The sequence below is a fragment of the Geotrypetes seraphini genome, chromosome 2 (assembly GCF_902459505.1).
Source record: "Geotrypetes seraphini chromosome 2, aGeoSer1.1, whole genome shotgun sequence".
Taxonomy (NCBI): domain Eukaryota; kingdom Metazoa; phylum Chordata; class Amphibia; order Gymnophiona; family Dermophiidae; genus Geotrypetes; species Geotrypetes seraphini.
In genome coordinates this window covers 178,550,673-178,567,286 of record NC_047085.1, presented here as the reverse complement: position 1 = coordinate 178,567,286, position 16,614 = coordinate 178,550,673, and positions in this window count along the sequence as shown.

Here is a 16,614-nt window from a genome sequence, read left to right as displayed (position 1 = left end):
AACCTCTAACCACTTTATACACACACATTACTTCTGTTTACAACAGTGCAAAATCAACAATAATGGTGAAATCCCAGTGAACACTTATGTTAAATAATCCTGTCAGGGACCCGTTTCATGTGCTGCATTGATTGTAAACCACTTAGATTCCCACGCTGCTCCTTGTGACCCTGGGCAAGACACTTAATTCTCCCCCTCCCCCATTGCCCCAGGTATGTTAGATAGATCAGTGTTTTTCAACCGCTGTTCCGCGGCACACTAGTGTGCCGAGAGATGTTGCCTGGTGTGCCGCAGGGCCGCCGGGCCCGGAGCTGACAGGGGGCCCGAGGCAGGGGCGCCAGTAGCTCGCCAAGGCAAAGTGAGTCGATCACCCAGGACTCACTTTGTCTTGGCGATCTAATCTATCGAGCCGATAAGTCTTCTTCTCCCCGACGTCAATTCTACAGTCGGAGAGGAAGTTCGGGCCAGCCAATCGCTGCCTGGCTGGGCGGAACTTCCTTTCCGATTGTAGAATTGACGTCAGGGAGAGCATGCGTCGGCGTCGGCTTTGGGGCCTGTTATCCATTGGTGGGTCCTGTTCCCCGATGGCAGCGGCAGTGGCAGTGGCTTGGGGAACGGCAGGGAGAAAGAAAGAAAGGGGGCAGGCAGGGAAACAGAAGGAAAGAAGAGAAACAGAAAAAAAGAAAGAAAGGTCAGGGAGAGAGGAAGAAAAAGTTGGGGGAGGGAATGAGGTGTGGAGGAGAGAAAGCATACAGGCTGATAGAAGGGAAGAAAGATTGGATGCACAGTCAGAAGAAGAAAGTGCAACCAGAAATCACCAGACAAGGTAGGAAAAATGATTTTATTTTAAATTTAGCAAAGTGGAGGCAGTTTTCAAAGGAATTTGCCCAAATAACTTAATAGTTAACTGGGTAAATTCCCAGAGATGAAAACTTCCCTTCACTTACTATGCACAGTTCTGAATTTATATCTGCTGTCTATATTTTACAATATGGTCACCTTTTACTAAACCGCAATAGTGGTTTTTAGCGCAGGGAGCCTATGAGCGTCAAGAGCAGCGCTGGGCATTCAGCGCAGCTCCCTGTGCTAAAAACTGCTATTGTGGTTTAATAAAAAGGATGGAGGGTATATTTGTCTATTTTTGTATGCTATAAAAACCAAATACAGAGAGAGACTGAGAGCTGTTGACGAAGAGCTACGTGTGTGTCTTTCTTTGATTCCAGCCAGAATATCAGCTTTGTGTTCAGCCAAACAGGCCCAGGTTTCGCACTGAATAAAGTATTTTATAATTTTTATTTCGTAATAAAGTAATTATAAAATACTTTCTTTGTGTTTATTTGATTCCTATTCAAGAGAATTACTTTATATATAGTCAATATAGGCAGAGAGTTAAATTTTTTAATATTTTCTAATGGTGGTGTGCCTCGTGATTTTTTTCATGAAACAAGTGTGCCTTTGCCCAAAAAAGGTTGAAAAACACTGAGATAGATTGTGAGTCCACCGGGACAGATAGGGGAAATGCTTGAGTACCTGATTGTAAACCGTTTCGATAACTTTGATAGGCGGCATATAAATACCTAAAATAAAGTGAAAATACCAATTTGAGACAATTTTCTTCCAACCAGCCCTCCATGCTAATGTTAGGCACTACAAAATGGCATGCTTGACACCAATTCTATAACAGCCTTGAGGTGCACCTAAGCCATTAAAGAATAGTAGCATAAATCCACTTTGGCATACCCAATGGTAGACATAGTCATACCATATCAATGGCAGGCATACATGTGCATGCCTAAGTGGGACTTGCAATGCATACTACTGATAGTATTCTATAAATTGCACACATCTCAATGTGACATACCTACAACTTGTCCATACTCCACCCATGTTAACGCCCCCCTTGCAACTGTGTGCTATGCAATGTAGGTGCACTGTTAATGAAATGGCATCGTGCACTTATGCACATAAATGCCGATTAGTGACATTATTTTATGCCTATTCATATTATACATTAATGTGCATGAGCGGGGCCTAAATATAGGCATCTTTTAGAATTGCCTTTCACGAGAACAGTTCTGTAAATTTGGGAACTACAAAAAGGCATCCTTATTGCCAGTTCTATAACACCGTAACAGTAGGCCAAAGCCATTATAGAATATGGGGCTCATAATCGAAACAGAAAAACTTCTAAAAACCATCTTAAATCGGCACTTGGACGATCTAAAAGACAAGTCGTCCAAGTGCTGATAATCAAACCGGCTTTTAGATGTATTTAAAAATGACCTAGGCCTTCACAGTGCTGCTGAACGACCAGAGCTAAAAGGGGCATGTCAGGAGGAATGTCAAGGGTGGGATTAAGGCTGGACATGGGCCATCCTAGACTTAGTCGTACTGCATGTATAACCAAAAGTTTTACAACACTGCCAAGATGGAATTTGGACATTGTGACTTAGGCCATCTAAAACCAGGTCTAAGTCCACAAAAGGTATCCAAAGTGACCAGATAAGCACTGCAGACACAAAGTACAGACCCCCACACACTGCCCTAGTCATCACTGCTCCCCCCAGCCCCCATAAAAATCATACTAACAGCTTTATATATCTGCCTCCAGAACATCAGCACCTGGCAGCCTGGCATAGTAGAGCTGCACAGAGGTGGCTTATGTGGTCGTAGAGGTGGGCTAGTGAACCATGGAGAGGAGGACCCAGGCCCATAAACTACTCTAATCACTGCATTCATGGTAAAAAATGTCCACCCCCCAAAATCCCCCCAAATCCTTTTATACTGCCATATAAGTGGCTCATGCAGCCATAAGGAGTATTGGGATGGTAGATAGGTGGGTCTAGTATATTCTAGGGGGTTTTGGGGGGCTCACCATGACCTATTAGGGACCTTTAGTGAAATGTGCATGTGAGACCCTTTTTGTGAAGTTCACAGCAGTGCCCTGTAAGGTACCCCACTACTCTGATGCCATGTCTGAGTGTCCAGTCCATCACTTTTCTGGCCCCTCCCATGCACAAAAGGTCTTTTTCTAGGTGTTTGTGAGTTGGACTAATTTTTGGTTGAAAATGACTGCTGTGCACCCGGAGGGAGGAGAGAACTTCAGGCAGGCACCCCTGCGGCTACTACCTGACAGCTGTCTGCTTCGGGAGGGGAGGTCCTTCTCTCAACTTTAAAAGACTTGGTTTGACCTGTGAGGGAGGACTGCTGTGCACCCGGAGGGAGGAGAGAACTGCAGGCAGGCACCCTGACGGCTGTCTGCTTCGGGAGGGGAGGTCCTTCTCCCGACTTTAAAAGATCTTATTGCCACAGAAGTGTGGCCGAAGAGGCTGAATTTTCCCCTTTTGGCCCCTTCAGAGCCACGAGAAGTAACAGGACAGGAATAAGGAGAAAAAGATGGGAAAGAGGAAAGCTAAAGTCATCCCAACAGCTCCAGTTATGGGACTGATGGACCATCACCTAAATCCCAATCTGGTAACATCTCTGGAAGGTAAGATTGACCTCCAGTCCCATTCTGCCTTGCTCTCCTCTGGCGAACCTTCTCCCCCACCCCAACCTGTTCTAAGTATACTAGAGAAAATTAGCTCTACACCCGAAGCTGGAATAGAGCTAATTTCTCCTAAATCTGGACTCAATTTTAATGTTATCTGAGAAACCTAAAACGATGTTAACTTCTGTTCAATTGCCTCAGTGCTCTTCAGCACCCCCGGGAGGGGGTGATAAAGTTATAACATTACAAGATCTTTGGACAGTGGTTAACAGAATTGAGAGCTCTTTACAGACCACGGTCGTACAGCTTTGCCAATTTTCTACTGATATTACTAAGAAGGTGAACGAACAGGGAACTCAATTAGAGTTAATGGAGAAAAGAATTGATAAGGTTGAGACATCTGTATCTGTGATCAGTCTAGTTTAACATCTAATGTGAAGGATAATACCTTGATTCATGTTCAGTTAGAAAAAATGGAAAATGCTATGAGATCCAGGAATCTTCGTTTTTTGAATTTTTTTTGTTCTCATTATTTGTCTCTGATTGAGCTCCTCAGGATATATTTAAAAGATATTCTTAATTATAATCAGGCAGAAGGTTTTCTCTTTGATAATTTGTACTATGTCCCGAGAAGCTCTAAGATTATATCAGAAGAAGGGAGAGCGGATCAGTTTGTATCCTCAGATAGTTTAAATATATCAAAATTTTTGGAGTCATCTAATGACTATATTGCTAAAAGAGCTACCCTGTTAGTCACCTTCAAAACTCAATTAGAGAAGCAAGCTGTTCTTAAACTTTATTTTTTAAATAGACAGACCCTGTTCTGCGGGCAAAATATAAATGTGTTCCCTGATGTCTCCAAGCAAACATAATATAGACAAAAACAGTTCCTACAGCTAAAGGCCCATGTCCTAGCTGTAGGAGCTTTATTTTTTCTTAAATTTCCCTGCAAATGCTTGGTCACATATGAGAACAATAAATACATTTTTGTTGACCCATCTCAGTTGGAGATATTTTTGCAAGATAAATCTAAATTGGATAATTTACCCCAGACTAATACAGAGGTTTGAAGAGAGGAGATCTAAAAAAAAAGTTGAATTTATATCCTGAGTATTATATATTTTTCTTTGTATTATTTATAGGTGCTCCTCCACTGGGTTAATAACAGTAGTCCTAATAATGTGGACTAGAAATATAAGTTTGTGTATGGTATTATTGTTTCCTGGAATTGATTTGTAATTGCTTATTGTTTTTATTTGTTGTAATAAATGAATAATCTTATAAATAAAAATAAAAAAAATTTGGTCGAAAATGGGGTATAAAGATGGATGACTTAGCGGTCTGGGCGATCAGACGGTTGGACCTACAGTTGGATGATTTAAAAAAAAAAAAAAATGCTAGACGCATTTTTTGAAAATGGACCTTTTCCCGTGTTTGACTTTGGGCGACTTGCGACTTAGGACAAAACAGACTTAGACGTTTCTTTTGATTATGCCCCTTCATGAGCATAAAGCTACATAGGTATCCAAAAGGACAGGTGTAACATAACATAAAATAATATAACATAGCATAACAAGCCATTTGTATATCATAAAACCTCTCGGATCTATGCGGTTAATAGAGGCAAGCACTATACATGCACAGGGAATTATATACTTTAAATTTCAAAAACTTATCTATAAAATTTAGCAAATAAATGGGTTTTTAGCATTCTTCTAAAAATTTGGAATGAACAAAAACTTAGTAATCAAATTGCTAAAATCCTTGCCCCAGAGATCAGCTTGGTAAGCTAAAGTTCTATTAAAAACAACAACAACAACAACGCTTGTAAACACAGGTCTTTAGTATTGGGAAAGAAAATAAACTAAGGGCTCCTTTTACTAAGCTGTGATAGCGTTTTTAGCACGCACAGAATTTTAGCGCCTGCTAAACCCACGGCTAGAACTAAGGCCAGCTCAATGCTGGCATTAGCGTCTAGCGTGCATGGCAATTCTGCACACGTTAAGCGCATGCTAAAACCGCTATCGCAGCTTAGTAAAAGGAGCCCTAACGCCCTCTAGTGCGCGCTAAAACTACTATCGCAGCTTAGTAAAATGAGCCCTAAGTTTACGCAAAGTTGTTTTTCTGTCTGTGAAGTTAAAATGATCCATGAGATAAGTAGGTATAAGTCCATACAATGTTTTATAGCAGATGCAACCCATTTTAAAAAGAACCCTAGCTTGAGTTGGGAGCCAGTGCAAAATCTGATAATATTTCATGATATGTTCATTTTTTCTGTATAAGTTGTAGTTTGTTAATGTTCTTCTTTTAAAAGTATTTCCCTGTGACACTCGATGAAGTTACAGGGAAATACTTTTAAAACCAATAGGAGGAAATATTTTTTCACTTGGAGAATAGTTAAGCTCTGGAACGTATTGCCAGAGGTTGTAGTATGAGCGGATAGCGTAGCTGGTTTTAAGAAAGGTTTGGACAATTTCCTGGAGGAAAAGTCCATAGTCTGTTATTGAGAAAGACATGGGGGAAACCACTGTTTGCCCTGGATCGGTAGCGTGGAATATTGCTACTCCTTGGGTTTTGGCCAGGTACTAGTGACCTGGATTGACCACTGTGAGAACGGGCTACTGGGCTTGATGGACCATTGGTCTAACCCAGTAGGGCTATTCTTATGTTCTTAGGAGAGGCTAGATAGATGATATTACAATAATCCAGAAGTCTAAATCCAGCAGTCTAAAAGCAGAACATTCAAAGTAAGATCTAATAGTGTGAAGTTTCTACAACATAAAGTAACTTTTTTTTAACCAAGGCGTTGATCTGTGCATCAAGAAAGTTTTCTGTCAAAATAGATTTTCAAGATTTTGCTAACAAAGGAAATTGAATAAGTAGACCCATTCAAATTCAAGGTATCCTCTTTTATTTTTTCTAATGGTGATGCCAGAAAAAAAACTTAGTTTTCTCTATATTGAATTTTAATTTAAATTCTCTCATCCATGATTCTACTAACTGAATTATCATTGTTATCAACTGTAAAGTATTAGATGATAAGAACAAGATATAGACAACAATATTTATGACATCAGCATAACTATAAAATTTTATCTTAAAGGGAGTTAGCCTATTTCCTAAGGAAGCTGGGTAGAGATTGAATAGCACAAGAGAAAGAGGAGAACCCTAAGGGACTCCACTTGGGTTTTTCCATCTGTATGAGTAATGATCATTAGAACAGACCTGATAGGTTTGACAGTGTAGAAAACCAGTGAACCATCTCAAAACATTCCCAGCTATGCCAATTTCATCCAAGCATCTTATCAGAATTTGATGATTGACAAGATCAAAAGCACTGCTAAGGTCGAACTGTAAGATCAAAGCACTCATACCTTTACTATATAGTTGGTGAAGATAATCAATGAGGGATGCTAGTACGGTTTCCGTGCTTTGACAAGCACAAAAGCCAGACTGGGAAGTGTGCAAAATATTAAATTTGTCAAGGTAGTTTGTTAAGTCAGTGTTCACCAGGCCTTCCTGAAGTTTAACAAAAAAGGGAAACCCACTTATGACAGGTCAATAGCTAGGGTAAGTGGATGTACCTAGTTGTACCATGCAATGTGTAATATTGGTACATCTGGTAATATTCTAGAGATATAATTGACATCTCAGACACCTGGTGGAAGGAGGAGAATCAATGGGATACTGTATTATCTGGGTACAAATTATATCACAAGATAGAGTAGATTAAATTGGAGGGGGGAGTTGCACTATATGTTAAAAATGGAATTGAATCAAACAAAATAAACATTCTGTATGACATAGATAGCAGTATGGAATCTCTATGGATAGAAATTCTATGTATGAAGAAATATTTTCAGAGATTAAGAAAGCAGGCAGATTGAACCACAGTATAACAATGGCTGATTTCAATTATCCAGAAAAATTATAAATAGGGACAAAGTAGAAAAAATATCAAAAAATGAAAAAAACCCAATGTACTCCACTTTCTTCCAGAGACACTACACAATATTTCAAAAAGTGGAGAAAAAGACCTCAGGGAAACCAGTGCAATGCTCATTTCAAGCTACTTCCAAGCACACATTAATCATAGTGATTTTTAACTCATTCGTAAAAGTAGCAATTTTTAACAAACTTTGGGAACAATATGCCCAAAATCTTTCAAAAGTCTCTTGAAAGAAATCACAGTCCGTGAAAGGTTAAAATTGTCAAAATATAAGGAAACTCCACATGACTTGCCTTGGCATCAAATCAAACTTTCCTTAATTGCAGAAGAACTTAAAATAAAAAAATAGCATAAATACAAAAAATACTTAGCTGCTAGATGTCAACTGCAAATTAATCTAGTTGAGTTGAGTTCAGTATAAATATACAAGTTTAATCACAGTCACAACGTCTTCATACACATACAAGCCACAACTCAAACTAGAGCCCAAAATAACTGCTCACATCCATTCCTGGCATTCTGTCATTCTGGCAGGACTGATACTGTGATTTCACCTGCCCTTGAACTGAAGAACCTGAAGAACTGAAGAACCTGGAGAACTGAACAAGTATGCAGACCTGGAAGTGGAGGAGATGAGAGCATCCCTGGGAGAGGAAGGAACAAAGCCCCAAATCTCCAAAGTTGGTGGGTCTGTAACCACGAGAAGGCATAAGGTAGTGGTAGTTGGTGATTCCCTTCTGAGAGGTACAGACATGATATCCCAGGAGGTATGCTGTCTGTCTGTTTCCAAAATCCAAAAAGTTATGGAAATTTTGTAAAGATTCATCAAGCCTAATGATTATTATCTAATGCTTCTCATCCATGTTGGCACTAATAATACTGCGAGGAACTCCTCCGAATGTATCAAAAGTGACCTTGTGGCTCTGGGAGAGAAGGTAAAGCAGTCAGGCAGCTGAGAAAGGATGGTGTGCATCTATCAAAGAAGGGAAGAAGTGTGTTCAGCAGCAGACTGGCTAATCTATTGAAGAGGGCTTTAAACTAGAATCATTTTGGCAGGGTGATCAAAGCCCCAAGATGAACATAAGCCCTCAGGTAATTAAATCACTAAATAGCTCTACACAAATGGGAAAAGTGGCAATGCCTGGAAAGCAGTATAAACTGATGATTGAAGTATAGAAAACAAGGTTCTAGATCTAGAAGCTGTGATAGAAGAGGTTGAGTTGGATTTAGTGATGATCACAGAGATGTGGTTCACAGAGAACCATGACTGGGATATAGTTATACTGGACTATAATCTGTTCAGGAAAGACAGGATAGGAAGAAAAGGATGTTAAAGATCATATTAAAGCCACAGAATTGCAGGATCTACAGCAGTGTCCTGCAAACTTTCTCAAGCCGCAGCACACTAAAAGTAGAGGCCGTAGCTCGAGACATCCGGAAGTGCATGTGCGAAGTCATTACATCAATGTCTGTGCACGTGTGAAGGCCTTCCAGTCAGGCCCTGAGACGCCAGAAGGGGGTGCCAGCAGGGAAGAGGGCTAGAGAGTAGGAGAGGTGCTAGCGCCAGCTGATTGCCTACAGGACATGCTTCTCACCACGAGAGGTACATCCTGTAGGTAGTCAGCTAGCACCGTGTCTCTCCTCCTTCCCAGTGTGTCATGGCACACCCAAAATCTCAGGAGGCACACTAGTGTACAAAAGTACACAGTTTGCGATATACTGATCTACAGAGTAAGGAAGAGGCACTATGAGTCAATCTGAAAAGAGGGAATGGAAAATGTATTTAGTTTGGTGTAGTTTACAGGACTCCTTCACAGACAAGAAGTTGGCAAAGATTTAACAGCAGACATTCAGAATATAGCTGTAAAAGAGGAAGTATTTCTAGTAGATGTTAACATGCCAGATATTGATTGGGGTATCCCTATTGTGAGGTCTTTTAGAAATAGGGATATACTGGATTCTCTACAAGAAGAACTGTTCCATCAATTGGCAATTGAACCCACGCAGGATGGGGCCATACTGGACTTAGTATTTATAAACGGGGAAAGTGTTTCTGATGTTAAAGTGGGTGATTATCTGGTTTAATATTAAGACAGGTGTAAGGGCTCATTCAAAAGTAAAGGTTCTAGACTTAAAAAAAAAAATTGTTCAGATGGAGGATTATGTTAAGGAATTGTCTGGATACAAACATCTGGAAGAAGTAAAAAAGCAATGGGCAAAACTGAAAGGAGCTTTTGAAATGGCAACAAGCCATTTTGTGAGGAAAGTAAGTAAAAGTAAGAGGAAAATAAGGCCGCTTTGGGTCTCAAAAGTAGTAACTGAGAAGGTAAAGAAAAAGAGGTTGGCTTTCATAAACTACAAAAGATTTCAGAAAGAGGAAGAAAGATGAAAATATCTAGAAAAGTTAAGAGAGGCTGGTCAAGTAGTCAGGATGCAATGGGAAGAAAACATATTTTTCATGGTAAAATGGGGGGGGAGATAATTTTACATATATTAGTGATAGGAAGAAGTACAAAAGTGACATTGTGAGACTCAAAGATAAAGCGGAGGAATATGTGGAAGCTGATAAAGGCTGAATTGCTTAACAAATATTTCTGTTCAGTGTTCACAACTGAAATGTCAAGAGTGGGACTGCAGAAAAACGAAAATAGGGATGGAAGTGTGATAGACCCTGATCAGTTTTCAGTGGGTTGTGTTCATGAGGAGCTACATAAACTAAACGTGGAAAAAGTGATGGGGCCGGATGGTATACATCCGAGGGTACTGAATGAACTTAGAGAAGATCTGGTGGCTCTGTTGGCTGACCTTTTCAATGCTTCTCTAGAATCAGGAATGGTACCAGAGGACTGGAGAAAGGTGGATGTGGACCCTTACCACAAAAGTGGAAATAAAGAAGAAGTAGGGAACTACAGGCTAGTAAGTCTGACTTTTGTGGTAAGTAAATGAATGAAAATTCATTTAAAAGAGATAATAGTGATGCTTCTGGAATCCAGTGTATTACAGGACCTGAGGTAACATGAATTCACTAGAGGCAGATCTTGTCAGGCAAATCTGATCAATTTGTTAGACTGAGTGACCAGATAATTGGATTGAGGGAATGCGCTAGATGTGGTATATTTAGATTTTAGCAAAGCCTTAGACCAGGGGTGTCCAATCTGCGTCCCCAGTCGAGGGTGATGCAGTGTTTTCCTCTGCTGCCTCCGGGTGTTTACCATCTTGCTGGCTCCCTCCTGTGTCTTGTTGCAGCGGCCCCAGAAACATTTTTTTTTGGCCAATGCGGCCCAGTGAAGCCAAAAGGTTGGACACCCTTGCCTGAGAGAGTGTTCCACACAGGCATCTAATAAATAAACAGTGCCCTTGGGATGGGCCTCAAAATAACAGACTGGGTCAGGAACTGGTTGAGCCGAAGGAGACAGAGGGTAATGGTCAATGGAGATCTCTATTAAAATTTTGGCTCACAACTAGTACAGCAGGTTTCTGTATTCTTAAGGATCTTTGTGCTTATGTTAAGCACCTCTGAAGCAGAGAACAGTACAGTTCAAGTTAACTACTTAAGATTAGTGATTTCCTCTAATTGCTGGTAGAAGACACTCAACAAAAAGAAAAAAAAATCAATATACAGTGTATACATTAAGGTTGAAAGAATCTACTAAGATTGTCTCTGAAACTCTGTCTTCAGTACTCTAGATTCTATATAAACTGATCTTGCAAATCAGGAGGAAAATTCAGTAAAACAAGGATTTGCCTTGGAGGAGTGTGTGGCGCGGTGGTTGAAGCTACAGCCTCAGCACCCTGGGGTTGTGGGTTCAAATCCCATACTGCTCCTTGTGACCCTGGGCAAATCACTGAATCCTCCATAGCCCCAGGTACATTAGATAGATTGTGAGCCCACCGGGACAGACAGGGAAAATGCTTGAGTACCTGATTGTAAAACCACTTAGATAACCTTGATAGGTGTTATATAAAATCCTAATAATAATTTAATTTAATCATGATTTTCCAGGGGGGAAAAAATATCTGTGATTTTTTTTTTTCTTTTTGTCTAAAAACTTAAAACCAATTAGTCAATGTATAAAGATCATGGATAAATTTCACATAATCATCCTAAGGAATGCAGTAATTTAATGGGAACTTTCCCTCACTAGTCTAATACATATCCAAAATACCTCTATGGATAAATAGAAAATAATTTATTAACTATATTTAATTCTAAAAGCTCAGTCTCACCTATGATCCCATTTGATCATTCGAGTATATATATATTCACAGAGACATATATAAAGTAGATATATGCTAAATTTTAACCAGCTTCTAGGCCAGGTAGTAAGTTGAAATATTATACATGTTGGGATAATTTTTATGTCCACAAAAAGATCTGCTCCTGAATTACAGCATTGCTCACAGCACCTCACATTATTCTTTAATTGTTTATTTTAACAAATTATATTACATTACATTACATTGGTGACTTCTATTCCGCCTGTACCTTGCAGTTCAAGGCGGATTACAAAAGAGCTAACTGGACATTTCCAGGAATGTTACAATTTTTTTTTTTTTTTTTTACAAAATGAGAATAAGGTAGCTAGATATTTCCAGGAAATCTTGCAGATTAGGTAATACGAAAACTGAAACATTTCTAGGCAATATTACATATAAGAAACAGATAGGATAGCTGGACATTTCTAGGAGAGCATATTTTCAACTTGTTTGGAGGTCTTCTAGGTGGAGGTTTATGTCTCCAAGTAATAAGTTATGAGGTGATGTTAAAGAGTTCTGGTAAATGAATTCTTCGAGTACTTGTTTGTTTGCATTCCATTTTCTTGGTGTTATGTAACATAGGATGCAGGACAGGGTACCTATGAGTGAGTCGTGGGATAGTTGGCAGGCTAGAAGATTCAAGTGGAGGGTGGAATGCTTGTCTAGGACCTTTATGTTGATGTTGTTTTTGACTAGGATGGCTAGACCTCTGCCTCGCTTTTTTTCTCGGCAGACTAACTCTAGTTTGTATCCCTTAAGGCAGAGTTCTGTGATGTAGGGGTCTGAGTCGGAGGTTAGCCAGGTTTCGGCTAGGAATAAGCAACTTAACTGTTCTTTAGCTATCCAATCCTTTATTAAGTCTGCCTTTGGGCCTATCGATCTAATGTTCATATATGTACAGGCTAATGAGGTATAACATGTGAGGAAAGGAGGTGCATTTAGGGTGGAGGAGATTTTTTGGTTGATGGTGAGTGTTGTGGACTGTTGATCTCGGTTTTGGAGGTGGTCTTTTTCCCCAGCTGGTAGGAATGCTATTGAGGTTGAATGTAGAGCAGTCTATCAGGTTCTGGGAGAGCTGGGTTTCCTGTAAGGTTGTGAATGTCTGTAGGGTTCTTTTATGGTTGGGATAGAGGACGTGTGGTACCCTGCTATTTTTCGGTTAGTTAGGAATAGGAATAGTAGTAGATGGACGAGCATGAGTTTTGTTGCACAGGGCGTCATTGTGATTATTGTGTGAGGTGAAGATTCTACCTTTGCCTGAGTGCAAGGCGCGGGGAACTAATTTCTGAAGGGTGCAGAGTTGTGTTGTGGGAGGATTGAGGATGTGAAGGGGTGAGCGGCGTCTCACTTCCCCATTATCTTATTTGGATGTGAGTTTGCAGTGTTCTCTGTTCTATTTGGTTGGGGATTCTACTGTGCTCGTTTGTGGGCTCTTTGCTGGGCTGGTCGGTGGTGGGAGTTGTATCTTGTATGTGTTTGATCTGAAGGGATTTGAGAGATAGGAGAAGAAGTTGGCTCCTACCCCTCGGCTCTTCTCGGTTGTGTCAGTACTAGCAAGGTTAATCAGGTATGCGGGTAGTTATAAGGTTATACAGACTTAGGATTAACTAGGTATGCATGTAGTTATAAGGTTATATATATATATATATGAATCTGTGAATTATCAAAAAATGCTATGTGCAATACAAAAACTTTGAAACATTCAATATGAGTCACTTTGTTCCCCATAAAACAGGACACTGAGGGAGGAGCCTAAAGCCCTGATTGGTCAAGCTAATTGGTCAAGTTAATCAGGTAGTTAATCAGGTCCTTAGGCTCCTCCCTCAGTATCCTGGATACATAGGGAGGTGCCTAAGGCCTGATTGATTCAGATGCCTTAGGCCCCGCCATAGACAGACCTGTCAGTAACACAATTAGACCAATTTAGATCAGTTGGATTTTCCGATCTTTAAAACCCCATTTTTTGGGGAATAGCCAAGCGATGTTAGTGCATTAATCGCTTGGCTTGCTTTCATGGGGTTTTAGCTAATTTGCATGATCGGATCAGAAAATGGATGATTGAGAGGAAAAACACATGGTGGGCCATTTTGTGCATCAGGTCGGTAAAATTGATCGTTGCTAAAGCTGTGAAAACAGGTTTAGCGATGATCGCTGACTTTAGTGCATCGAGCCCTTAGTGTACGCTAACCATTAGCTTGTGCTAAATCTGTTAACATGCCTTAGTAAAATAATCGTGTAGTATGAAGAGGCTTAATGCTAAAGAGGTTTGTGTGAGTGAAATCTAACAATCTGCTTGCAAAATAAGACATGTTAACAATTGAATTATCTGTTACAAAAAAGGCTCCATGCGAAACCTGAGGAAGTCTGGGAAAGTTGTAATTAGTTTTCAGAATCAAAATTTAGTCATAACCTGGCTGTACTAGTAGGCTGAAGAGTCCTACAAAGGGCAGAGTTCAAGGGGCCCAACAAAATGAATGACTTCCTGGATCCTAAGCTAATGCCAGACAGACTTCTATGGTCTAAGAACATAAGTCCTGCTGGCCACCTGAGGTCCATCATGCCCAGCAGTCCACTCACACAGCAGCCCATCAGGTCCAGGACCTGAATACTAGCCCTCTATCTATACCCTTCTATCCTCTTTTCCTTCAGAAAATTGTCCAATCTCTTCTTGAACTCCAGTACTGTACCCTGACCTATCACTCCCTCTGGAAGTGTGTTCTAGGTGTCCACAACCCTTTGGGTGAAGAAGAACTTCCTAGCATTGGTTCTGAATCTGTCCCTTTTTAATTTTTCAGAATGCCCTCTCATTCTTGCAGTTGTCGAAAGTTTGAAGAATCTGTCCCTCTCCACTTTCTCTATGCCCTTCGTGATCTTATAAGTCTCTATCATATTCCCTCTAAGTCTCCGCTTCTCCAGCGAAAAAAGCCCCAGTCTCTCTAATCTTTCAGCGTATGAAAGGTTTTCCATACCTTTTATCACACGCGTCACTCTCTTCTGAACCCTCTCGAGTATTGCCATATCCTTCTTTAGGTATGGTGATTAATATTGGATGCAGTACTCCAGTTGTCTCAGAAATACCAAAGAAAGACAATGATCAAAATGCCAAAGAAAGACAATGGTCAAGAAAGATAATGAGTGTGACTGGGCAAACTGGATGGACCATCCAGGTCCTCATCTGTTGTTATATTATATAATTTTCATTTCCTATGTTAAATTGAAAGTCTGAGAGAACATCTATATAATTTGCACAAAAGTATGAGACAGTAGAACAAAAGCAGTGCTATGTTGATTGACTTGTTCAGAGTTTTGTGAGAGTGCCCATCTTGAGGAGAGGTTGTCAGGGTCATACAATTATCTTTTTATTTCCTGGGATAGTTTCATCAGTAATATACACAGAGGGGAGTACTGTAGCATTTTTTAATTGATTTATAAAGATAAGGAGTAGATTCTGCCACTATTACTTTGACTGCTAACTTAAGCCATTATCTCTGTACAGTGTTGATCCCAATAAAAATGAAGAACTGGTTCCAAGAAAATAAGACCTGTGGAAAAGTTAAGTGCCATTATGAGCTCCTTTTACTAAGGTGCACTAGCGTTTTTAGCGCACGCACAAGATTACCGCGCGCTATAGCTCACGCTAGCTGAAAAATTATGCCTGCTTAAAAGGAGGCATAGCGGCTAGCGCGTTAAGGCCCTAACACATCTTTGTAAAAGGAGCCCTAAATGTCACATTAAAACCAAAAACACTTAACTGTGATTACAAGGAAAGGAAAGAAGTATTTGAATAAAAGAGTAAATGAAAGAAAGAAAACAAAACACCCAGTTGAAATTCCTAAGAGAACCTGAAAGAGAAAGAAGAGAGAAAGTAATCAGTTTTTGGTACATAGAAACTTTAGAATTGAATGTTCAAAAGTAAACTAGTTTAATAAAGATACTTATATACTTATACTGCTGATTTGAAGTTTTTGGTTTATTCTTTATAATATATTCCTATCAAAAGGCAAATTTGAAACTTACATCTTAGAAATTAGTTTATGGTAAAAAAAAAAAGAGATATCTTATTTTTATTTATTTATTTAAAAAAATTCATACAAACGGAATTATTTGATATTGAAGGTTCTCTTTTGTCGTACCACGGTATCAGAGACTCACAAGCTATAATACAGCTTGGAAGCTTTTTGGCCTCTGCCGGATACTGGAGATTGTATTCCCCCCCCCCACCCCACCCCATTTGTACGACAGCGCTAGCCCACATGTCGCTGTTGAGGATACTTGGAGGGACCCAGGTCTGGGGTGTGAAGCTTCCCTCGGGATGATAAGATGGAACTGGGTACTGATCTCAGTCATGTCTGATCTGGAAGAGGGCTGGGACAGAATGCTCAGTCTGCAGATAGTACTATCTGAAAGGGAGAAGCAGATGAGGAAGAGCTCCATGCTATTGATCGGTGGCGAGAGCAGAGAGCCCAAGGGCAACAGCCCCTCTGCTAATCTAAATGATCATCAACATCAGGATCAGGGGAGCAGCATGCTATTGCCGGCCCAAAACAACTACCTCTGAGGGGAAACTAGCACTACAACAAGCAACATGACCAGCGAGGATGAGACATAGTGACAGATGCAGTCCCTCGCCACCAACCTAAATCTCCATCAACACTCGGGGATCAGTGAGCCACCGCTGGTCCAAAATAACCGCCTCATAACGACAAACCAGCTCTGTAGTAGTCAGTATGAGCAGTGAGGCTGAGTCAAAGCAGCAGCCGCAGCCCGCTGCCACTGATGGCAAGCTCGGTTTGGCAGCCAACAGAGGGAGAAAAAAGAAGGTCATCGCAACTAATGTTTTGGGAACAATCAAATGGTTAAAGTATGAAATGGGTATGGTTTCATTAACAGAAGGCTGTAGGTGTTGGTAGGCAGAAGC